At 42.3% G+C, this 26,983-nt stretch overlaps 1 long non-coding RNA gene across 1 annotated transcript; it reads right to left on the bottom strand.

The window, feature by feature from the left end:
* Positions 1 to 1,534: 1,534 nt before the first annotated feature.
* On the bottom strand, positions 1,535 to 24,726 carry LOC138756588 (uncharacterized). The gene is made up of 2 exons (XR_011353172.1): positions 24,185 to 24,726; positions 1,535 to 1,909 (listed from the first exon to the last, which is right to left on the bottom strand). It is a non-coding gene; the product is annotated as an uncharacterized lncRNA (long non-coding RNA).
* Positions 24,727 to 26,983: the final 2,257 nt, after the last annotated feature.

Raw genomic sequence — 26,983 nt, 5'->3', positions numbered from 1 at the left:
TACAAAGGGAATGATGTCAGCATGCTTCATAAAGGGGGAGTGATGTCAGCGCGCCCCATAAAGGGGAGTGATGTCAGCGCGCCCCATAAAGGGGAGTGATATCAGTGCACTTCATAAAGGGGAGTGATGTCAGCGTGCTGCAGAGTCATTGTCTCACTGGTAACATGACAGCAGGGAAGCGACGAGCTTCGTCAACCCATGCGGGACTGCAAACGCGGGTTTCTCCTGGGCAAAAAAGGGGAGCCCACCCCATTCTGTGCCGGCCACCCAGTGTGGTGATTCTGCCTGTTCAGCAATGTGGCCACTTGGTCCACCACATCCCTCCTGTACGCTTCCTCATTGCCATTTGTGATTCTGCCAACAACTTTGGTGGTGTCATCGGCAAACTTGTAGATAGCATTGGAATTTTGCCTGGCCACACAGTCATGGGCGTATAGCGAGCAAAGCAATGGGATAAGTGCGCAACCTTGGGGTGCAGCTGTGTTGATTATCAATGAGAAGGAGACCTTGTTTCCAATTCATACAGACTGGTTTTCCAATGAGGAAGTGTAGTGCAAATAAAAGCCTCCTGACTGGAGGGAGAACAAATGCTTTTATTAGATTATGACTATGGGTAGGGTTTCACAGTAGTTTTTGGAAGGGTTCCGGGTTTAGGCGGGAAACTAGGGTTATCTGTGAGCAGATGGGGACAGAGACGGGAGGCGGAGCCAGCCATCAGCGCAACACACTACCAGTGAATCCCAGTTCACTGCAGGGCGAAGGATCCAGTTGCAGAGGTGGGTGCAGAGGCCCAGGGTTTCGAGCTTGTTGGCCAGCACTGAAGGAATAATAGGGCTGAAGGCTGAGCTGTAGTTGATGAAGGGCACTGTATGTATGAGTTGCATTTTCTAGATGATCCAGAGCAGAGTGCAGAGCCAATGACATTGCATCTGCAATATTTGCGCAGTGGCACCAGAAAATAGAACAATAAATAGAATATGAAGCAAATTGAAACGGAAAGATGAGAAAAATATGTAAAAGAGGTTGGTTTGCATGCAGCTCGAGCCGCCGTTCGCAACTCTCTTCCCCTCCCTGTCGGCAGCATAACCAATCTGTAAACCCCTGTAAACCACCCAGCCCCAACAACTCCATGTGGGAATTCCAATTTCTCCCCAAACAAATGGTTTTCCCTACATTCTTTATCGGATTCATTCATTGCTGTCCTCATATTTCCAATGTACCATTTTTTTAAAGTCCCTCAAAAGCCGTAAAAAAATTCAATATATCTACCCTACCAAAATTCCTCTTCAAAATAGTGATGAACAATTCCAGTGTTGCAGACCATAGTTAGGTAGCACAGTATGCCTGACTATTGGCCCAGGCTCGAAACCTACTTCCTTTAGCCTGCTGCTTGATTTGCTGAGTTTTTCCAGCATGTTTGTGTATTATCATCTACCTGCATTTCTGCATTGTGAATAGATCACACAGCCAGGATATCCCTTGCCTGCCTGCTATCGATGTTACTCATCATCTCAATTTACTGGTTAGAGAGGGGTCAGGCCATTCAATTTATTCAGCCCCATCCTATCATGTATCTACATCGCGGATGAGATGTACTGCACCTCCATTTGATTTTGTATCTTTTAGTACATTTACCCAGCAAAGCCTCAGCAATTTCAGTTTTGAAATTTCCACTTGACCGTCCTTTAGCCGCTCCTTCAGCCATCTTTCTCTTAACCTGCGGAGTTAGTCAGCTTCATTTTCTGCTTTGAAACAAATCCTTTTACCTCGTTCCTCGTAATCTGTAATCCACGTCTCCTCTCTTGGAATGTTTAGGGTTTGGTGATTGTTTTCTGTTGTCAGTTTTTGTACAATTGAGAAGCAAGGCAGTATTCCAGTTGTGGTGGAATCCAGTGAGTCGTTACTTGACCTTTGAGAGATTAAAAAAATATATTTGTTTAAACTGTTCAGATTCGGGTGAAAGTAGCAATTATTGCACACACTATCATTAGGAATTGGAAGAGATATTTCTCCCCAAAGAGCTCGGTTACTAATTGAACTGCTAATGTCAAGTTGGTTGGCAATTTGTTTGTAAAAAAATACATCCTCCTGGTTTATTTATTTGATACATGTAGTGCGTCAAAGACTTGTTGATTCAAACCAAGGCTTTTATTAAAAAAAGACTGGAGCGTAGTACATCGAGGTCGACCAGTCCATACTGACCTGGGTCTGGCTAGGTGCAGCCCTTTATGACCTGCCAGTAGGTCTGGCTACGGATCTCGGCCAATCATTATTGCTATATGCAAATATATAAAAATATATCCAGTGGTGATAGGATCCCATACTATCACAATAGGCTCGTGTTGCTGTGAACAAGGCCCCACTTAACACTCCTTAACTTTGCAAGGAATGCCAGTGCTGACCACACACACTGTAAGGAACATTTGACAGTTACTTCCAGTTGAAGTCAGCTGCAACTTCTGAGCCATTCTGAGCACGAAACATTACCCAAGCAATCTTCGTATTTTTCCAGCCGATGGATCCAACATTTGAAAATCCAATGTCCATGAATTAAAACAAATCAGGCCACTTCATATCTTAAAACTGCTTTATTTTTAAAATAAAAATGAAGTATTGAAATGTTTTATTGTCTTTTTGGCAGTTTCCTTCTGCTAACCTGCAGCTACATTCGCTTGCAACAAGTATGGGTTGAATACCCCTTATCCGAAATGCCCAGGACCAGAAGCGTTTCGGATTTTGGATTTTGGAACACTATTTTAAAAATCCACTCATGCACTCAGAATTAAAGATACATGAATTCACATTACAATACAAATATTTACATATGCACAAATTAACTGAAGTGGACATATATTGAAAAATCTACTCTCAATGATGCACTACTTACGACCGCTACATCCCATTCTCCGATCGGGATTTCTGAACTCTTTTATGGGACCATGGTCAAAAAAAAATTTGAATCATTTAGAATTTCAGGAATTTAGATAAGGGGTATTCGACTTGTATTGACACCACCATGCAACCCACACACTGAGAGGAAAAAAGAAAAAAGAATTTCAGTGGTTGGCCTGGACTCATGAGGCCAACGGGCCTGTTTCCATTGTTGATGGCTCTGTCCCTAAAACTCTGATTTAAATTTAAATTAAATTTATGCAAGGGAATGGGATGGAGAATTGAAATGGGTGGTCACTGGGAGATCCTCACCAGTGCAGAGGTCAGATTGCTCAACAAAGCAATCTCCCAGTATGTGTTCAGTCTCTCTGACGTAGAGGAGACCATAGCGGGAGCATGAGATGCAGTAGATGACCCCTGCATATTCACAAGTGAAATGTTTCTTCACTTGGAAGGACTGTTTGGGGTCCCGAATGGTGCTGAAGGAGGAGGTGTGGGTGCAAGTAGAGCATCTCCTGCAGACACAGGGGTAGGTCCCAAGGGGATAGTTGGTGTAGAGGGAGGAGTGAGCAAGGGAGTGATGGAGGGAGCGGTCCCTACGGAAGGCAGGGAGGGGAGGAGAATCAAATATGTGTCCAGTGGTGGGATCACATAGTGGGTGGCAGAAATGGCAGAGTAGGATGTGTTGGATGCTGAGGCTGGTGGGGTGGTAGGTGAGGACAAGAGGAATCCTGCCCTTGTTGCAGAGGAGGCCAGGGTAAATGTGAGGGTAATGGAGGATATGCGGGTGAGCACTGTTAATGGTGGTAGAGGGAAAGCCATGTTGTTTGAAGGAGGACATCTCTGATGATCTAGCATGGAAGTCCTCATCCTGGGTGCAGATGCGACGGAGATGAAGGAACTGTGAGAATGGAATGGAATCCTTACAGGGGACAGGGTGTGAAGAAGGGTAGTTGAGGTAGCTGTGGAAGTTTATAGAAGATGTCTGTCAAGAGTTTGTTTCCCGAGATGAAGACAGAGATATCGAGGAAAGGGAAAGTGTTGCTGGAGATGGACCAAGTGAATATGAGGTCGGGGTGGAAGTTGGCAGCAAAGTGGATAAAGTCAATGAGCTCATCATGGGTACATGAGGCAGCACAAAAGGAGTCATTGATGTAGTGGAGGAAGAGTTGAAGGGCCTTGTCTCTGAAGGCTTGGAGTTTGTTGGTGTTGCTCCTTCAATTTGCAGATAGCCTCAGTTTAGAAGTGCTCGAGGCCATGGAAGATATGTCAGTGTGGGAGTGGGGCATGGATTTGAAATGTTTGGCCTGTGGGAGATCCCCATTATTGCAGCAGACAGAGAAAGCATGCTCAATGAAATGAACTCCCAGTCTGCATCCAATCTTCCCAATGTTGAAGAGGCTACAATGGCAACATGGTATGTAGTAGGTGACCGCTGCTGATTCACCAGTGAAGTGTTGCTTCACTTGGAAGGACTGTTTGGGGCCCAAATAGTGGTGAGGGAGGAGGTGTGAGTGCATGTGTAGCATTTCCTGTGGTCATAGGATATATACCAAAGAGACTATTAGTGGGAAGGGATGAGTAGATAAGGAAGTTAGGGAGGAAGGGACTCTGTGGAAAGTGAAGAGGGGATGATACGTCGGGTGGTGGGATCATGTTGTAGGTTGCAGAAATTGTGGAAGGAGATACGTTGGGTGCGAAGGCTGTTGTGATGGTTTGTGAGGACAAGGGGAATCATGTCCTTGATTGACAGGTGATGTGACTTCCAAATACATTCCAGACAGGGAGGGGACACATCACCACCCGCAATACATTCCAGACAGGGAGGGCCCACAATTCTTCCACACACAACTATGAGGTGTTGGGGCAAATAAACATAAACATTTTAACAGAATCATAGAAATACAAAATATAGGTGCAAGACTAGACCATTCAGTCATTCGAATCTGCACCCCCATTCAATTGAACTGTGAAGTTGGCTGGCAATTTGTTTGTTAAAAAGAAACATTCTCCTGGTTTATTTATTTGATATGTGTCCATTCAATACGGTCATGGCTGATCTTATGATGATGGTACCCCATTTCTTCCTTCTCTCCAAACATTGACCCCTTTACCAACAAGGGCCACATCCAGCTACCTTTTGAATATATCAAATGAACTGACCTCAACAACTTTCACGAGTTCACAACTCTCTGAGTGAATGGTTTATTCTCATCACAGTTCTAACTGGTTTACCATCATCCTTGCACTGTGACTCCTTGTCCTCGACTTCCCCAACATTGGGAACATTCTTCCTGTATCTAAGCTATATGGTCCATCAACTAACCTGCCACTCACTAACCATCTGAGACTCTACTATTTATTAAACAATATTTTTTATATATATGTATATTTGACCTGCATATGGATTGCTTGTCTGTTAGTGCATTATGTCTGCTTGGTTGTTTACATGTTTTGCACTGAGGACTGGAGAAAGACTATTTAGTCTGGTTGTACTTATACAATTAGATGATAAATAAACTTGAGGTTGATTCTCTTAAATAGACAAGATGTAAAAGGATGTTAGCAAATGAGATGAGTCTGCTCCACAACTTTATGAACGTTGCTACTAGTCTCTCCATAATATGCTCTGCTGATGGATGGGAGATACACTTAAGAAAAGCATGGATCAGCCATGAATCCAGACAAGACTCATCATCACCTTTGTTAGACAGCTGGAGCTGCATAATAACTATGAGCTTTGTCTGCTTTGCTTATCCCTGTTGAACGGATCACACAAAAAAGCAAAAACATTATTTCCACCACAGAACATGTTAACCAAAGGCTTTTATAAAGCATGTGAGGTCCTCGACTGATAGCATTCCTGGATACTGCATCAGACAAATAGATCACTGAACAAGATTGGATCTCACAATAATTTTCAGTGAACTGTAACTCAGCTCGACTGTTAATCAGTCAGAAATAATGTTATTTTGAAAGAAACATTGGGCATAACCTCATCAATTCATAGCATAAAATCAATGACTTATTCTAACCTGAGCCTGTAATACATTTCCAAAATTATTTGTGTGCAGTGTGTGATTTACAGACATCATTGTGCGGCAATCAAGAATAGAAAATATATGTGGCATCCAAAGAGAAATTGATGGGCATGTGCGAGAGAATACATTGCAGGGGTGCAGGCAAATTCGGTGAAAACACAAGTGGTCATTATTCCTCTTCGACGGATGCTGGCTGACTGGTTAAACTCTTCCAGCACTTCTGCTGACATTTTTTGTGTTATCCTTTTGTGTCTTTCCAGCATCCACAGTTTTTGCCTTCTCTTTCCGGAAGCGCCTGGAGGTGAAGTGCAATCGGCAATATTTTGGGCCTTGTAGATGGGGGAATTCATAGGAACCTGGTGTTTACCTTGGGAAGAAACTTAATTGCAAGCTGACGTCAACAGGGATGCCGTGTACTGATAATAACCACACCAGCTCTGCGAGTATAATTTAATAAACAAATATGGACACTAAGAGGTCTTGTCTCTCTGCAAGACAAACTTGGAAGGCTAGACTGTAGCTCTGGACTGCTTTATAGACAAGGTCACCGGGATGACCCCTGGTGACCTAGTGGTCTAATTACATATCACCACACGTCGGTCATCTGTTCTGTTCCTTACGTGATTTTTTTAAATTCTCTTTTCTATTTCATTCCTTTATCCCTTGTGTTGTGAATATTTATTTCACACAAGACAATTTGCGGGTGTAAGTACAACTTCAAATATTACCATGTTTTGTTATTCTGGCAGGGAGCCGTCTGTATTCCTTTAGCCTTTCCTTCTGCACAAGGTGTGTGTAGACCCATTGTTACCCATTAAGTGTAGTTGCAAGTTCCCTTTTATTAGAGATACAGCATGGTAAGAGGTGCTTCCAGCCCACGAGCTTACATCATCCAATTATGCCCTTGTTGTCAATTAACTTTCTAATCCACATGTCTTCGGAGCATGGAAGGAAACCAGAGCACCTGAAGCACCAGAGTCATGGGTGGAATGCACAAACTCCTTACAAACAGCGATGGTTCGGGTGGCTGGTGATGTCATAACATTGTACTGACTGCTGCGTTAACCCTGAAGCTCATGGGATGGTCTCTATTCTGCCAGACGAAACATAAGTCACTCTGGCTCGACTCTGGAGGCCACAGCCTGACCACTTCTGCAGAAACACCACTGGCCTTTATCTCTTACAGCTCCTACTCCCTACTTCAGCCTCCTCTTTTCCACTGGGGTCACATTTAGAGTTAACCACAGCACTAAAGATGGCACCAATTCGTCTTCGACAATCATTTGCTTGGTATCTTTTGCAGTGGATGGATCCAATCATGCATGAACATGATTAAAAAAAAACAGTGGGTAGTCCTAATCAGGAAGAGGAACTTCACAAGGAACCAGCTCCACCAATTGGAATGAGAACACAATGGACATGGAGGGCAGGCCAGAGATTTCCAAACCATCTCTTTGTGCATCAGGGTCCTCCATCTCATGAATTAACTAGAAAATCAAGTGGAAATGGAAGATCTTAGACAAACAATAAATGTGCCTGTCGCATGGCTAATTATTTTCAAAACTTTAGCTAAGGTAAATAAATCAAGAATCATTTGTAAACTGAATATATGAGTCAAACATAATATGCTGCTTGTGTCTTGATGTGTTTCTTAGATCAGCCAAAAGTCTTGAAACAACTGAAGTCAATAGATTTAATTCAGATCACCATGGTAACTTCACAAATTGTGTGTGCATTCAACATGAATCCACTGTCTTTGCACTGAGAATGTTATTGAAATTTGGAGTAGCTTTCTGATTTAAGTGTTGTGCTCACTTTGCAGATTTGCTAAAATCAAAAAAGCAAAATAATTATGAGAGGAAATTTGTTGTAATAAAGCACATGATGTTGATTCCATTGGAAGAATTGGAGTTCTGTGTTATTTAGATGAGTTGAGCACCTCAGGGGAAACAGCTTGTCTGCAAAGCAAAAACTCTTGCCTGGTTGAATGATAAGACCACATTGTCATACCCGTCAAGTCCATTCAGGTGAAGAGTTGGCCACAGAGGTTCAGGATGGACCCACTTATTGGCTGGAAGCTGGTTGGTCCCTGGTAGATTGGATTTTAGAACATTACAGCACAATACAGGCCCTTCAGCCCGTGATGATGTACCAACCTTCGTAAACCTATTCTTTTTTCTGTACCACACTCATGTGCCTACCTAAGTGTCTTTGGAATGTTCTTATTGTACCAGCGTCCAGCACCATCCCTGGCAATGCATTCTACGCACCTACCTCTCTCTCTGTCATGAACTTGGCGCTGACATCTCCCCTAAACTTTCCTCCATTCACCTTAACAGGTGTCCTCTGGTACCTTGGGGCATGCTGGTTTTAAAAAAAAGGCTGTGCTTTCTATGTGTAGGAGTAAGTTAAGTTTGTTCCATTGTACAAGTACATTTTTAACAGATGGTTGAAGTATTGCCATTTCAGATTTGTTATGCTCATGCATACACGCAGATTCCTTGTTCTAATTGTAACAAGCGCAGGTAGAGTTGAGGATCATAAAAGAAATGGAGAGTTTCTGGCATGTGCATTGTCTATTCCACTCTCACTCCACAGTACATGGACAATGTTTTGTACAGCTTTTTTCCACTTGAAAAGAATAAATCACATCTTCATGCTTGGAAATGTAAACTCTCCTCTCAACAAAATTGTGTTAGCATTGCATCAACTTCTTAACCTGAGGAAAGTGTCAGTTTTGACTCAATTAATTGGAATCTGAATTATTCTTCTGCAATCATGCAGTTTCTGGAAAATACATAGCCATTTATACAGTGCTTTTCCATTGTATGCATTTTTAGAAGTTAAATGATGTACATGTATACCCCAAATTATATCTCCAACTATCACTATCTCATACTTCCACAATAACTCCTGCTTCTAGAAGTTGGATTTGTTAGAGGGTGTTAACTCACAAATGGAATCTTGTGATTGGAATTGCTTCTTCAAACATCTTATCATCACTGTGTTTCTGTCTCAGCTATTTCTCTTTCATTCTTTCCTCTGAATTAAAGCTTTGTCATTGTCAGAATTTTCTAATAATTATTAATAGCTGGAGTTGAACATTTTATGAAATAGGCTGTCATTCTCTGGTTTAGAAAAAAGGTTCACGAATCAATAGCTCATGTTTAAACATAATCTTATAATGTCTGTTTCCTCAGTGATTCTGATAATTCTCACTGATGGGGGGGGCATGAAAGTGAGAATGAGAGGGCAGTGAATAGGGCAGAAGGTACAGAGTAAGGTATACTGTGTAGCGAGATTGTGAGGCAGTCAACAGGAGAAACATTGCAAATGTAAGATTAAGGATTGAACTTGGGGTATTTTGGAAACAAAATTGAAAAGGGTGATGAAGGTTCGTTAAACGCCCGCAGTGCAAGAAATAAGGTTGATGATCTAGTAGCGACACTGGATTCAACCATTGTGGCCATCAGTGAGTTGTGGCTGAAAGAAGCTAGGTACTAAATATCCATGGTTACCCAGTGTATATGAAGGACTGGAAGGTAGGCAGAGGGGTGGTTCTGCTGGTTAAAAATGAGATTAAATCTTTGGAGAGAGGAGACATTTGATCAAAAGATATAGAATCCTTGGGGGTGGAATTACAAAACTGGAAGGGTAAAAAGACCCTAATGGGAGTTGTACACAGGCCTCCAAAGTGTAGCCAGGTTGCAAACTACCGAGGGCGATGGAGAAGGCAATGCAAACAGGGCAATAGTCATTGGGCGGGAAGTTCAATATGCTGGTTGATTAGGAAAATGAGCTTTGCGCTGGATCCCAAGGGAAGGAATTTATTGAATGTCTTCAGGATAGCTTCTTACAAAAGCTTGCGCCTGAGCTTACCAGGGAAATTGGAATTCTGGATTGGTTATTGTGTAATGAACCAGAGCTGATAAGAGAGCTGATGGCAAGGGAACGCTCAGGAAGCAGTGATCATAATGTGATGGAAATCCCCCTGTAGTTTGAAAGGGAGAAACTAAAATTGGATGTGTTAGTATATCAAAGAAATAAAGGGGACCACAGGGGCTTGAGTGAGGAACAGCCTAAAGTTCATTGCAAAGGCACACTAGCAGGAAGGATGGCAGAGCAGCAATGGCTGGAGGTTCTGTGAGAAATAAGGATAAGTGTATTCCAAAAAAGAAGAAATATTAGAATGGATAAATGACACAATTGTGGCTGAGAAGTGAAGTCAAAGCCAAAGTAAAAGCAAAAGATAAGGCGTATAAAAATTAATGGGAAGATGGAGAACTGAGAAACTTTCAAAACCTTTGAAAAGGCAACTAAGAAGGTCATCAGGAAGGAAAATAAGAACTTTGAAAGGAAGATAGTAAACAATATCAAAAAGGACATAAGAAGCTTTTTTAAAGTATTTTAAGAGTGAAAAAGAGGAACTGAATTAGTATTTTGCATCAATCTTCACTCTGGAAGACATTTGCCATGCACCTGATTTCCAAGGCTGTTGACGAAGAGAGCTGTATGCAGTTACGATCACCAGAGAGAAGATCCTTGGGAAGCTGAAAGGTCTAAAAGGTCTCCCGGACCAGATGGAATACACCTTCAGGCTCTGAAAGAAATAGCTACAGAGATTGTGAGGGCAATAGGAATGATCTTCCAAGATTCTGGCATGATTTTGGAGGACTGTAAGATTATGCAGTTCAGTCTGCTATTTCAAAAAGGAAGGAGGTAGCAGAAAGGAAATGATCGATCTGTGAGTCTAACATCGGTGATAGTGAAGTTGTTTGAATTGATTGTCAAGGACGAGGTAATGGAGTAGCTGGAAGTGAATGACGAAGTAGGCCAAAGTCAGCATGGTTTCCTTAAGGAAAAGTCTTTCCTGACAAATCTTGAATTTTTTAAAGAAAACACAAGGAGGCAAGACAAAGGAGATATATATATTTGGATTTTCCAAAGGCCTTTGTCAGCCGCACATGAGGCTGCTTTTCAAGATGAGAGTCCATGGAATTGCAGGAAAGATTCTAACATGGGTATGCCATCGGTTGATCGACAGGAAACTGAGAGTGGGAATCCTATTGTGGTTGGCTTCTGGTTACCAGTGGTGTCCTGCAGGGATTGATGTTGGGGCCTTTTCTTTTTAGTTTGTATATTAATAACTTGGATGGCAGAATAAATGGCTTTGTGGCTAAGTTTCCAGATGATACAAACAAAGGTGGAAGGGCAGGTAGTGTTGAGGAAATGTAGACGCTGCAAAGAGACCGAGAGAGATTAGGAAAGTAGACAAAGGCGCAACAACGGCGGCATTCTTTAGAAGGCTGAGGTGGGCAAGGGTACTGGCCACAATTCTGTCAACTTTCTGCAGGAGCTCTATCGAGTTCGTACTGGCCAGCTGCAGCTGTGTGGTACGGATGCTGCAAAGCATCGGGTCAGAGGTCAATCCACAGGACCATAAAAGTGGCAAAGAGAATCAATGAGTTCTCCCTCCTCCCTGCCCCCATAAAGAGACCTCACAAAATCTGTAAGGACCCCTACCACTCCAAACAGCAACTTCCAGCTACTCCCATTAGGAAAAATAAAAAGACGTATTCGAGCAAGATCCACCAGGCTGAGGAACAGCTTCATCTCACAGGCAAGAAGAATGCTGAATGACTGATAAACTGCTAAAACAACTCCCTGTGACTCTACCATATATTAATAATATGCGTAGAGTTATGATATGTATATCAGTTCTGTCGTGATGGCTATCCACGTAGACGTGGATGATGCCCTTCGCTCCGTTGATTCACAGAGCGAAGACGCCTGTGTGTGTATTTGTTTGACATGGACTTGATGTTGCTCTCCAAGAAGCACACGATACTTCAAAAATCAATTAACTAGTTCTAATGGCATGGAAACCATGACGACTGGAACTGATGGATTTGCTGCAACCTTCGTCCGCCGTCACAGCCATTGAGTTCAGAGTAACCTCAACCACCTGCTCCACCATTGAGGACTTGATTGGAATATTCTTCATCAGGGACATTGCTGTTGACTTTACTGCCATTTGTGATCCTACCAGGAGCATAGCTCCAGAAAGCATCGCTCTCGGGATCACAGGACCACAGGAGCTTCTCCACCATGACAAGGTGACAATCCACAGAGAAGCTGTATATATATTAGGTATATCATTTGTCTGTATGTGTGTTTGGATCTTTTTGCACTGTGGACCAGAGAATAGTGTTTCATCGGGTTGTACACGTACATCAGATGAGAAATAAACCAAAACTTGAACTTGAAATCCAATGTTAGAAATTGTACAGTCATGCACTTTGGTAATTATTTGGATGTGGAGAAAATTCAAAATTCAGAAGGGCAAAGGGATTTGGGAGCCCTCATACAGGATTTTTTTTTTCTTCTTTCTTTGGCTTGGCTTCGCGGACGAAGATTAATGGAGGGGTAATGTCCACGTCAGCTGCAGGCTTATTTGTGGCTGACAAGTCCGATGCGGGACAGGCAGACACGGTTGCAGCGGTTGCGAGGGAAAATTGGTGGGTTGGGGTTGGGTGTTGGGTTTTTCATCCTTTGTCTTTTGTCAGTGAAGTGGGCTCTGTGGTCTTCTTCAAAGGAGGTTGCTGCCCGCCGAACTGTGAGGCGCAAAGATGCATGGTTTGAGGCGATATCAGCCCACTGGCGGTGGTCAATGTGGCAGGCATCAAGAGATTTCTTTAGGTAGTCCTTGTACCTCTTCTTTGGTGCACCTCTGTCTCGGTGGCCAGTCAAGAGCTCGCCATATAACGATCTTGGGAAGGCGATGGTCCTCCATTCCCAGAGCAGTTGGATCTCCAGGTTGAGTCAGTGGTGAAGAATGCAAATGCAATGTTAGCATTCCTATCTAGAGGAGTGGGATATAAGAGTAGTGATACATTATTGAGGCTTTATAAGGCACTTGGAACATAGGTTATAATTTTTGGCTCCTTATTTGAGAAAGCATGTGCTAACATTGGAGATGCTTCAGAGAAGATACACGGAATGATTCTGGGAAAGAAAGATTTAGCATATGATGAATGTTTGATGGATCTTGGACTGTACTCCTTGTAGTTTAGAAGAATGAAGGGGACCCTCATTCTTGAATGTTGAAAGGCCTGGTCAGAACAGATGTGGCAAAGATGTAGTAGGGTACAACTTCAGGATTGAAGGGCATGCATTTAAAGCAGAAATGCAGAGGAATTTCTTTAGCTATAGAGTGGTGAAGCTCTGGAATTTGTTACCATGGGTGGCTAAAACTTGCCTGAGATTCTTCCTATCAATTCCATGCTGAAGACACTGAGGATTGGGTGTCTGTAAGGCAGGTATTGATAGGTATCTGAATGGTCAGGGTATCGATGGGGAGAAGGCGGAGGATTGGGAAAATGGATCAGCTTATGGCCGAGCAGACTAGATGGGATGAATGGCCCACTTCTGCTCCTATATCTAATACTCTTATAGCCACATCATTTCACATGACAGATTTGGTGAAATAAATGTGTATGCAATACATTTTGGATTCAGAAATACTCAATTGAAATTCACAAGCTCAAGAAAGACTATCTGAAGTTCACCCGTCTGGCTGTTCACTCATTAATCTCAATGATTTGATATTTTGTTTTGTTGTAATAAATATGTTTGACTTTGATCCATTTCAAGTGATTGTCTTTGAATGTTAAAATTCCATCATGATTCACTTTCTTATAATCAATCTGTAAATTTTTTGGCTGTCCCCAACCCTGTGAGGGAGCTTTCACAGGCTCAGCTCTGCAATGTGGAATGTCTCCAGAAATGTTTGCTTAACTTTCTATTCAAAATTACATCCATGTCTTCTCTGATTCAATCCATTTGCATTTTCATTTGGCCAAAAATAAATCACTTCTTTATATAAGCATGAAGAGACCTTTCTTGAGCTTTATATTATGTCAAGTCATCATCTGAATATTTCTCCTAATGTTTAAAAGCTTCTTTGGTACGTGCCCATCTACACTTGTAGTATGCAGGAAAGTCTGCAAATGCTGTAATTGAGTGTCGTAAGTAAAATTGCTTAATAATCTCAGCAGGTCAGGTAGGGTCTAAAGAAAGCAAAGGGATATTACAAACATTTTGGGCCTAAGCTCTTCATCAAGGCATGAGCAGAAAATGCCTGAATGAAAAGAAATGGAAGGAGGGGAAGGGACAGAGTAGAAGCAAAGACCAACAGACGGGAAGTCGTAGGTGGATAAGGGTGGAGGGCATGAGAAATAAAGCTATGAAGAGATAGGGGGAGGGGGTAGCTCCCTGATTGGTGAGAAAAGGACCTGGAGGAAAGAAGACAGAAGGATAGAGAGAGATAGAGAGAGAGAGAGAGAGAGAGAGAGAGAGAGAGAGAGAGAGAGAGAGAGAGAGAGAGAGAGAGAGAGAGATGATAGTGAGAATAGGTTGGAAGGGTTCAAGAAGTAACAAGTTCTGGTCACGTGTGAGTAGACTATGATTTTTATACGAGGCGAATTGGCAACAGGGAACACATGCACATACACACACGCACATACACACACGCACACACACACACACACACACACACACACATATCACACCTTCGGACGCTAGTCAGTCAAAGATTACGGAGCAAAGGTTACACAAGAATACTCACAGCCACTCTACAATAAACACTCACTCTAACACAGGGATACTAATCTAGTTACAATTTGCAACAGGTGAAACGCAGTGGTCGCTCCTGGGTGAATGCTAAAATAGTCCCAACCCTGTGCACCTCACAGCCCATGGCTCTTAACCTGGATGGATCCCATCACAATTGATCATCCAGCATCACCTGCGTCTCGCAACCAGAAGCGGAGCTCAGGAATCATCTCAAGGCCAAAAGAGAGAGAGTTGCCCCACGTGGTGAACTTTATACTGCAGCCACCCTGGTGGCGAGGCGGGGGGGTGGCGGTTGGGGGGGCAAGGGCAGCGCTGTCTCAGTTATGAGAACCAATTGCATGGTACTCACTTGTGGGTGGATCTAACCTTGATTGGCACTGAGGTGACCTGCGACCTGTATCCCGCCGGAGAGGTCAGGTCTATAAAACAACAGGGGAGAGGCTTAACAGAAATGAGAGAACTCAGTGTTAATGATATCTGGTTAGAGAGTGTCCAGAATATTAAGTGTTGTTCCTCTAATTTGACAGTGGCGTCAGTTGTACAGTGCCCATGGCCCTGGTTTAACATGTCGATGTGGGAACAGGGTGTGGAATTAAAATGGTTGGCCACAGGGTATTTCCCATTATGGCAGCAGACAGAGCAAAGGTGTTCAACGAAGCAATCTCCTAATCTGCATCCAGTCTTTCTGATGGAGGCCACATTGAGAGCACCAGATGACCCACGCAGATTCACAAGGGATGTGTCGTTTCACTTGGAAGGGCTGGTGGTGAGAGTGACAAGTGTAGCATTTCCTGTGATCATCATGGTAGGTGCTGAAGGTGCAATTAGTGAGAAGGTATGAGTGAACGAGGGAGTCACAGAAGGACTAGTCCCTGTAGAGATCAAAGAAGGGACGAGTCGGAAAGACGTGTTTGATGGTGGGATCACGTTGGAGGTGGCAGAAATTCCTGAGGATAATATGTTGGATGCGGAGGCTGGTGAGATAGGTGAGGGCGATGGAATTCTGTCATTGTATAAAGAGGCAGAAGAGGCCAATATCAACACTGACATTCCTAATGCAACTTCTGCACTAGTGAACCTATCATGAGCTTTCTTATCTTCGCGCTCTTGCACCTGTACTGGTTCGGCTGGTCACACTTGTGTGGTGATACGACCACCAGCCGAATGCAGGAAGGCCACCTAAGGAGCCAACTCCACCTAGCCGGCTGTCAATCAGCTAACCCGAATAATAAACCTGATCCAGCCCCTCCTGAGCTGGTCACACGGCAGCATGAACGGGTGTTCAGATTTTTATCTGAATAAAGCCTTTTGTACAGACTTTTGAGTCTTGTGCTTGCTGGCCGCTATCTCAGTGCACCACAAATTTTTCTATGAGACTTTTGCTGATCCTCACCCCATATACTGAACCTAGTCTGGAGTTGCTCGAGCCATGCCTCTCTCTCTTCCTGTGAAGGTTCTCGGCTAATCTCCTCTCCATGCCAACACTTGCTGGTACTTGCTTGGGGATTATTTGCTGCTCTACTTAAAAGTATGTCCATGTGCTTACCAATGATATGGGCTCATAACCCAAACTTTGTCTTGACACAAACTGCATTTGCATCATTTGCTTCATGTGATGTTCTTTCTTTAATCTCCTTGTCGCCAATTTGTCATGTTGATATGTATCACAGTCAGGGAGAGACACTGAAACCCGCTAGAAATCCTGCACGTTCAGCTTTCTAACTATGCTGCACATGTTTGCATTCATCGCACAAATGCTCCATACGTCAACACGAACTTCTGGCTCAGCAAACGAGGAGTCCGTAAGATTAAGGAGGAAGTCCAAGTTCCATGCAGATGACAGGAAAAGTGGTGAAATTATAGACTTCTGAGGAAAGTGATTTTCAGACTGTAAGGTGCTTCATCTCCTCCAGGAGGAGATGAAGGGAGGGAGGAGGTTTGAAAAAAGGCTTAAGCACCCCTGAGGACCATGACTGAAGATAAGCGGTGGGGCTGGGCAAGTTCCTGTGTGAAGCAGGTGATGAATAACCCCATGAGTTACTGTGGTCTCTTATTAACATAAAAACAGAAATTGAGGAAGACTCAGTAGACAGGGATCATCTGCTAACAACAACTGAAAAAAACCAGGAGTCTGAATAAAATTAGCCCAGCAAAAGCCTTGACTAAATATTGCCTGAATTCTGTACAATCTTCAAAATATAAATATCAAAAGAAGCTTGTTATGATGAACACTATAATCAAGGTCCTTACAAATACAATTAGGACCAACCACATGGCTCTCGGCAGTAGGACACTATGCCTGATTACTTAAAGATCTCTCCTTAACATACAAATCCTGAGTCCAGTCGTAACAATTGCTTATCTCAGGTGCACTCCTGTATATTTTGTCCCATCCACTAGAAATGTTCTCGCCTTACAGCCAAATGCAAGGCAAACGTTCTGCCAGTTTATCCAAAATGCAAAGCTCTTGTTACCAAAGATCAGTATTGGAATTGAATGTGGAAAATTATGGGGTGGGAAAAAGAAGATAATTTTTCCTATCCTTTTGGTTCACTCATTTTAATTTTAGTGTTATCCCAAAGATTGTTTCAAATTGTGCTTGCAAGCTGACTGAGAGCAGGATTATGGCACGATCATTTAAATTGATGCTTTTTCAATGTTTCAATCCAAAATATTTGAAATTGAAGATGCGATTCATTGTGGTTCTGTATCTCAGAAAGTTTCCCTTTCCTGCAGCAGTTTTTTAAAGTTTTCCCCATTATTTATGGTGACCCTGGTATTTACACTTGACTTGTGAGCAATGAAGCAAGCTAAACGTTGCTGTTCGATCGGTTACTCTCGCTGAGCAAATTTCCACTCGGCTTGTGATGGCGGGCACCTCGCTCTCCCTGAAGCTGCATTGCACGATGGGCTCAAGCTAACTTAAGCATTTTCAATTTCCATTTCCAGAAAACAACAACATTAACAACTCAGATTTAAGCAGTCAATCATGAGACAAGTCCTCTTTCATAAAGACCATGGCAGAGCAATTGAAACAATAAATGATCCAGTGAAAGGGCTGCAGGATGAATATCTGGCCACTGAAAAAATATGGTAATTACTGCAACAAATTAATGGTATTTGATGGTGTTTTTCAGATGTATCTGATGAAATCAGGTTGATATTTAGATCTAGGGGATGTTTACAATGTGGTTATTGTTAGTTATGCTCATGCCAAGAGGAACATAAAATATTTGAAAATCCTCCTAACTCCCCATTTCAGCATGAATTTCACATTTTAATAAGGTGCTAATGCAGCCTTTACTTATCTGCGATGCACCATTCACTCTTCACTGAATGGGTGGCACGTAGGGCAGATGCTTAGCGCAGCAGTTTGCGCAACGCCATTAAAGTGCCAGCAATCGGGACCGGAATTGGAATCCCGCTCTGTCTGTAAGGAGTTTGCGCATTCTCCCCCTGTCTGTGAGGGTTTCACCTGGCTGCTCTGGTTTCCTCCCACCGTTCAAAACATGCCGGGGGGGGGGTGGGGTTTGCAGGTCGATCGGGTGTCATTGGCTCGTAGGTCAAAAGGATCCGTAACCAGGCTGTATATCTGAAAAAAAGAACAGACAATTGATTTCCTGCTCAGCTGGGCATAAAAGCCAAGATTATTGCTCTTCTTTCTGATCAATCTTCATTTTGGTGTTTTTAGTTTCAGGCTCCCAAGAATGCCACACATCTTGTTACACACAAATGTTGGCCATATATCATGTCTGTATTTCAAATTCATTTCATGTTTGAAAATTATCTGAAATGAAGCTTTGTTCAATGCACGAGTTTCTCCCTTTCTAAATCCAGCGAACAGCGGAAAGTCTATCAAGGGGTTTTGAAATGGATCTTTCCAAGTGGATGAAAATGGTTAAACATTTACATTATCCGGATTTCAGTTGTTAACTAGAATCATTAACCAGTCCTTTAATTTAACCAAAATGTCATTTGGATCACTGAACTGGAGACACCTATAGAAGTTCAAGCCTTTCTATTTGATCATTTAAATGTCTTTGGAGGAATTAATTCCTCAGCAAACAAATGATTTAGTCATGAGGTGCATTGGAAGAAAGTCTGCATTTAATCTTTTTTTATTACATTTTTTGTGAATTTCTTGGAGAAAACTAGCAGCACGAGGTTAAATTCCAGCGAATTTTCAAGATTTGTTTCCAGATTATGGTTCCTTAATAGTACAGAATATTACAGTGTGAGCTGCCTCAACAACTACCGCCCAGTAGCACTAACTTCGACTGTAATGAAATTCTTTGAGAGGTTGGTGATGGCCGGAATTAACATGCACCTAAGCAAAGATCTGGACCAACTGCAATTTGCCTATCGTCACAATCGCTCCACAGCAGCTCTGGATCACCTCGAAAAGAGCAATTCACACATACAACTGTTCTTCATCTTCTACAGCTTGGCCTTCAATTCCATTATTCCCTCAGTGCTGGTCAAGAAGCTACAAACTCTAAGACTCTGTACCCCCATTTGCAACTGGATCCTTGACTTTCTCATTGGAAGATCACAGTAGGTACGAATTGGAAGCAACATCTTTTCCTCACAGATTATCAAAACTGGCGCACCCCAAGGATGCGTGCTTAGCCCACTGCTCTACTCAATATACACCAAAGTCTGTGTGGTCAGGCATAATTCCAATGCTATCTAGAAGTTTGCCGATTACGCCATAGTTGTCGACAGAATCACAAATGGCAATGAGGAGGTATGTAAGAGGATGATAAATCAGCTAATTGAATGGCTTTGCGACAACAACCTTATGCTCAATGTCAGCAAAACCAATGAGATGATTATCGACCTCAGAATGAAGTCAGGGGAAAACGAACCAGTCCTCATCGAGGGCTCAGGAGTGGAAAGGGTCAGAAACTTCAAATTCCTGGGTGTCAACATCTTCAAGGATCTTACCTGGAGCCTTCATATTGATGCAATCACAAAGAAGGCTCGCCAGTGGCTATACTTTGTGAGGCGTCTGAGGAGATTCAGTATGTCACCGAAAACTCTCAAAAACTCTTACGAAGAGAAAATTCTGGCCGGTTGTATCACTGCCTTGTATGGAGGCGCCAACTCTCAGGACAAGAATAAATTCCAGGGGGTTAACTTGCCGTGTGACATCACAGGCACCAGACTTCACTCCTTACATAAGACAGTGTCTTAACAAAGCAGCCTCTATCCTCAAAGACCCCCCCCCCCCACCACCTAGGCCCTCTTCACTCTGCTACTATCGGTAAAAAAGTACTGGAGTCTAAAGACAAGCACTCAGCGGCACAAGGACAGCTTCTTCCCCACTGCCATCGAACTCCTGAATGAACAATAAACCAAAGACACTGCCTTACTTTTTGTGCAGTATTATTTTTTAATCTATAGTAATGTTGTAAGTTGATTATAATATGAATGTTTGTTCTGTGATGCTACCACAGAACACAAATTTCGTGACTTGCTCATGAGAATAAATTCTGATTCTGATTCTGAGAACACATAATATTACGTGAAATTGCCTTCTGCCCACTATAAGGCAAAGATTCGTCATTATGTCGCCCAGTGTCAAGCAGTGTGAGAGAAAGATAAGCAAAAGAGAGTCCCTTCAGAGTCACAGAGCACCCATGGATTCGCCTCCGCAGACTCTGCAGCTGTACTGACTCCTGTTCAATCCACAGGAAACCCGAACTTCAGATCCAAACATCCGACATGATCAGAAAAATCTTTAGTATCCAAGGCCCTTTGGGAACCCTGCTTGCCTTCAAGCACCCTCTCAAATCCCACCTCGGATACCTGGTTCCCGTGAGTCAATCTCCAGCATCCTGCAACCCCTGCGGGTCCCCGGACCACAAGTCACCCACAGCCTGCGCGGGTCACTGTTCTTCTGCCTCTCCTTCTCAACGGGGGAGTGATGCACGGGTCCGGTGCCCCTGTGCCGGTCCACTGCTCCCCAGAATCTGCAAGCCTCGTGGCCGCTGCTGAATACAGGTGTAAGCCATCTTGGGCAGAGACCCGCAGTGGCAGGATTTTAGTTTAAAATCGCTGTCAGTTCCTCCAGTGGGCCATCTAATGCCTTCACGGGATGTTGAGCACCTCTGAGCAATATCATGTCTCCACTCTCTCAGGTCCACGCCAGTGGCATCGCTGCCAGTGCAGCAGCTCGAGCAGTGCTGCATTTAAGTTAAGGAGTAACCAAGCAGAGAATTTAGCAGATACACAGCCACCTTCAAGTTCTCTCTTGCAGGAGTCTCGCAGCAGTGTTGAAATCAATGTTTCATAATTCAACCAGGCCTACTCAAACATGCAATGAGTTCACCAATAATTCCACTTCTCTGTTGTCTCTCAGCCATAGGCAATTATCAGTGAATTCTTTCATTAGATATGTGCCATTATTCATAATAACAGTTTTGTATTCTATGCTCAATCATTATTAAAGCTAATAAGTAAATTTTGCATCCATTATTTTTAAGAGATAATATAAACATGTCAGTAAACACATCCATTCCATAGAGCTAGAAGTGCAGATTAATGTTAATGGAAAATAAATAGGATTTGGCACAGTTACAGGTAGAATTTTGGCCACCTGCTTCCCAGCATTTATTTAATGGAATGACACAATGAATGGAAATACAATCAGGCCCTTGATTAGTGTTGAGATGAGCTGCATTGCTGAAGTTTTTGGCATTTCGATTCATCTGTCCTGGATGTACGCACGCCCATAACACTCTTTCTAAGTGAGAGCAACAGAGTTTTCTCTTATTCCCAAGACTTACTGGTTACCCTACACAACTGTTTGGTGGCATTATTGGGACCTGTTGAAAAGGGACATCACATTTCCTTCTTCTGAAGACAATTTGTCTGTTGCTTTGTGAAAGGAGTGAAGTAAATGTCTCTGACTGTAGATTGCTACCAAAGCAATCAAAACATGCTATAAACTTCACGCCCTTAACTATCAATTGATGGGCGCACGACATTCCCTTTTTGCTTGGGTTGTCTCGTTCTCGTTCTAGCTTTGCTGAGCAACCCAGTTGTAAAGCCACTGATTTTCCCACAGATCTCACAATTCAGCAAAATTCTTCATCACCAAGTTCCATGAACTTCCATTTATGGGCCTAAAATCAATGAGCATTGATCCATCAAAATAGCATCACTGGATCTGGCTAAACACAATGCAAAAATGACACTTTCCAGATGGAAAATTGACAATGTGGCCAATTAATTCAGAATGGATAACCAAGCTACTCCCAGCCCGGCCTGGATCAAACAATGGAGCACATCGTGATGGAGTTAAACAAGAAAGTCTGAAGATGCTGGGAACAAGTGGAATACATAAATGTGCTGGAGAATCTCAGGAGGTCAATACTACATATTGCAGAAACTTAGCAGGTTTAAGTTTTGCTACGAGTTCAGAGGATCCCAAAATCCAGCAGCAATAGATATGCACCGCGACAAAGGGTTACTTAAACAAAAGTTGCTTTTATCTTTGAACATAAAAACAGAATCAAACTTTAACTTATCTCTATTGACTTACTTAACCTACTTAATCCCCCTCTAATTCTAAGCGCACGTGCGTGCAATGTGTATATAAGTTTAGAAAAGTTCTTTGGCTCACGGTCCAATCTCACTGGTTGCAGGCAATTCTTGTACTGCACACAGAAGTTAGCGGTAATAAAGTTCACCAGGCTTTGGTGCACTCAGAAAGGTTCTTGTTGGTTTTCAGAGAGAGATTTGTTGTTTGCTGGACATCCACAACTGATTTCTTTTTAATCAGCCACTCCAGTGTTTTGCTGACGAAACTTTCCCCCTTCAGAGTTCTCCAGATGATATCCTCTTTCTTTCAGGTCACCAGAGTTCCTTTCTGTTTCTCCTATTCAAAGTGAAAAACCAGTCAGCCAGTTCTCTCCTTTGGCCAGGCCATCTTCCAAAGCTTGCCAGCTTGTCCCTCTAGAACTGAAGTCTCTATCTCTCTTCTCTCTCTCTCTCTCACTCCCACTCTGAGAGCAAAGCTGTTCTGCCTCTGCCTGCAAAGATCACATGCTCTTCCAGACAGGAAATTGTTTTTCAGGCAAAGCTGCTGCTGTATATTGCTACATGGTTGCCTTTTGCAAATAGCACTCCATCATGAGTCTGTGAGCACTCTGCAAAACTTCTGTGTTTTAAAGTGTTTGTGTGTGACCTGCTCTAACAAACCTTTCCCAATTTATCTCCCAAACACCTCTCATCTGTCACAGGTTTTTTTTTTAATTAATTTTTAGAGATGCAGCATGGTAACAGCCCTTTCCATCCCATGAGCCCCCATGTTCCAGCATGTTTACATATTGCATATCATAACTGAGATCTTTTGTTGAGGTGATTTGCCACCTTCGAATTCAATTTGTCAGTGTTTTCCCAGATTTACACATGAAAACAGGTAGTGAAGAAAGCATGTTGGCCTTCATAACATGGGGAGTTGAGTTTAGGAGCACAGGGGTCCTTCTGCAGTTGCACAGGGCCCTGGTGAGACCCCACCTGGAGTATTGGGTGCAGTTTTGGTCTCCATGTTTGAGGAAGGACATTCTTGCTATTGAGGGAGTGCAATAAAGGTTCAGGAGGTTAATTCCCGGGATGGCGGAACTGCCATATGTTGAAAGATTGGAGCAACTGGGCTTGCATACACTGGAATTTAGAAGGAAGCGAGGGGATCTGATTGAAACATATAAGATTATTAAGTGTTTGGACGCACTAGGGGCAGGAAACGTGTTCCCAATCTTGGGAGAGTCCAGAACCAGATGTCTCAGTTTAAGAATAAGGGGGAGGCCATTTAGAACCGAGTTGTGGATCTGTGGAATGCTCTGCCTCAGAAGGCAGTGGAAGCCAATTCTCTGAACGAGTCAGATAGAGTTCTTAAAGATAGTGGGGTCAAGGGATATAGGGAGAAGGCAGGAATGGGGTACTGATTATGGATGATCAGCCATGATCGCAATGAATGGCGGTGTTGGCTCAAAGGGCCAAATGGCCTACTCCTGTACCTATTGTCTATTGTCTCTTGAAAATACAGCTGACATTTTGAACAATAAACCAGATGACAATGCTATAATTTTCTGCTTCAAGTGCTAGATATTCCAACTTCTGGTCTGTCATCTCTCCCCACTTGATCAAATGGTTTATCACTTTCCCTACCAGAGTGGATAACCTCACATCTGCCCCATACTAAACCCCATTTGTTCCTACTTGCTTAACATATCAGTATCCCTTTGGAGACCATTTCCTCCTCATAACTTGCAACATTTGGTCACAATATATTCAGTCTCTTCAGGGCAAAACAGAGAGTTATCAAAAAAAAAGTGGCTTTGTACCTAATCTTTCAACTTGTAAGGCTGAAGATCCAAAGTGTCTTGTTAACCTTCAAAGATTTCTGTAAATAAACTTTAAGATCACTCAAAAATTGCACAAAACTGAAATAAACTGGTATAAAGGCATTGGGAAGTATTGGGCAAAGTAAGATGTGAATTCCAGAAAGATAGAAATAGGAAATGCTAATGACAGATTTTAAAAGAAGGTAAAACACACATTTAGATGACATACTCAATGTTGCTCAGGGCACCTCACAACTAATTTACCTGAACATTCTGCCAGGCAATTGCAATTTACTGAAGAGAGTGTCTGGGATATATTAAATTTTCACAGAGCCATCACACAATCTGAAATACCAAGATTCATTTTCAATAGGTCTTCAGCTTGTACTGTCCAGAGTGCTGATCTTCTTGTATAAGAAAGTAGTTTTCAACTGGAAAACAAATGACAAACAAACAATTGACAGAAGGCTGACATTCCTTGGCACACAGCAGCTTGACAGATGTTCTCGATGAGGTCTTAGCTTTCCGAGTAAAGGCAGAGGAATGAAGCCATCTAAGTTAGGATCTCACCAAGGGAACCATTTCATCTTTCTTTCATTCTGGCTTGAGGCATCATGTCAATGGCGAGGAACAGAGCAATTACTTCAAGCACATTCTCACTTATTTATCCATTACATGGGTGGCACGGCAGGTATAGTGGTTAGTGCAAAGCCGTAACAACGCCAGCGATCAGGACCAGACCTGGTTTAAAATCCCGCGCTGTCCATAAGGAGTTTGAACGTTCTCCCTGAGTCTCCGGGGGATCAAGTTTCCTTCAGAGAATGGGAGAGAAAAGGGATCAAAAGAATAGAAAATTGTTTTTCAGGAAATAAATTATTATCTTTTGAACAAATGAAGGACAAATATAATATAACTCACGATACAAGGTTTGCATACCACCAACTGAAAACCTACTTGAAGGACAAATTGGGAAACAGTCTGAGGTTACCAGAAGGAAACACTTTTGAATATGTGATTACAGACACAATGATAATTAAAAAATTTATAACAAACATGTACATCAAACTGCAAGAAAAGGAGAACGAGGAAACAAATGGTAAACCTAAACAAAAATGGGAACAAGATCTAAACATAAAGGTAAAGAATGAAACATGGGAAAAACTATGCTCTGGAACTATGAGAAATACAATAAACTCGAGGTTACGCATGATGCAATATAATTGGTTACACAGGCTATACATCACACCCCAAAAGTTAAATAAATGGGACCCAACAGTATCTGACAGATGTTTTCACTGTAAAAAGGAAACGGGAACAACAATACATGCAATTTGGACATGTGAGAAAGTGGAAAAATTTTGGGAAGATCTAAACCAGATATTAAATAAAATCACAAAAAGCAATATACCAAAAAACCCAGAGATCTTCCTTCTAAGTAATATAAGAAATAAAGAATTTGGACTCGATTTGGATGGAGCACAGAAAAGATTTATTATGATAGCCCTAGCTGTAGCAAAAAAATGTATTATGTCAACCTGGAAATTAGAAGACAACTTGAGAATACAACAATGGTACATAGAAATAAATAAATGTATTCCATTAGAAAAAATAACATATAATTTAAGAAATAACATCACAATATTCGAACAAATATGGGAACCATACATGAAATACAATAGAGAAATCCTACCATGAACCTCCACCACCTAAAATGACAGAAGGAGAAGACAACGAAATGAACTGACTCAGTATATAAAAGTAAAAGATAAAAATTTCTTGTTTATTTTATTAAGTGACGACATTGTTTAACGGATTTAATGTATCTTATAGATTGAACTTTGAATAAATGGGAAGGGGGGAGAGGGAGGGAGGGGGGAAAAAGGGGAGAAATGACTATATATTCAAGAGAAAAATGTCTGTATGTATTTTGGTCAGTATGGTTTATTGTGTGAAAAATAAAAAATTAAAAAAATGTTTCCTCCCACCTTATGCTCTCTGGCACTTGCTTATCAATGTCCAGTTAATTTTTTTGCTACACACCCTCAGGGAAATTTACTGAGCCATAATGTATCTACCAACCTGTGTGTCCTTGGAAAGTGAATGGAAACTGGGGCATACAGAGAAAACTCACGCTGTTGACAGGGAGAATGTGCAGAGTGTACAGACAGAACCTGAAGACAGGCTGACAGGTGAGTCAGTGCAGCTTTGGGGCAGAGCTCTATGTATTGATTCAATGTGCAGTCCAATTCTGGTAAACATACTAAGGTCCACATCTTGTTTTACCTAATGATTGGTTTCAACAAGAGTACACTGTATTCACAACACACCATTTAAATATATATTTATCCAAAAAAAAATCATCTCTCACTGGAGAGGCTGCAGATGGAGTTTGTAGATAACCACTGTGTAAACAATTTTAGATATTGTGATGTTGTAGTTATTTGCATTTAAATTCTACCTTTCATACTGAGATTATGCAAAAGATCCACACTATGTATCATTGGTCTGAAATTGCATTGGTCGGCATTCATAAACTGTTGCAAAGATGAGTAGATTTGCCGACTATTCTTTGCACTGAACTGTCCATTCAATCAAACCTCACTTGAACTACATTGCCTTGGTCAGTGATACTCACTGGTGAGTAAGTGATGGTGGGAGGGAACACTTTTGGAGGTTGAGGGGGTGCCTATCAAGCAAGCTGGTGTGTCTTGGATAATGTCCAGCTTCTTGGCTGTTGTTGGTGTTGGTCACATCCAAACAGATAGACTGCATTCCATCACTCTGACTGCTGGATGTTGGAAGGACATTGGGGTGTCAGGTGGTGAGTCACTCATCCCAAGATACTCAGCCTCTGACCTGCTCTTTGAACTGCAGTGCTCATGTGGCTAGGTCACGGCAATGACAATCCCATTGAATATTTTGGGTCGCTGTTTAGCGGGTCTCATTGGAGAATTGTTATTTCCTGCATATTTGTGCTGCAAATGTTACTTGGCATTTATCGACAGACCACTGAATGTTTTCCAGGTCTTGCTACTCATAAGTATAGGCCACTCCATTTGCTGA

The sequence above is a fragment of the Narcine bancroftii genome, chromosome 3 (assembly GCF_036971445.1).
Source record: "Narcine bancroftii isolate sNarBan1 chromosome 3, sNarBan1.hap1, whole genome shotgun sequence".
NCBI lineage: Eukaryota > Metazoa > Chordata > Chondrichthyes > Torpediniformes > Narcinidae > Narcine > Narcine bancroftii.
Note: the sequence above shows the minus strand (reverse complement) of the source record. Positions and strands in the feature narration are given on the sequence as shown.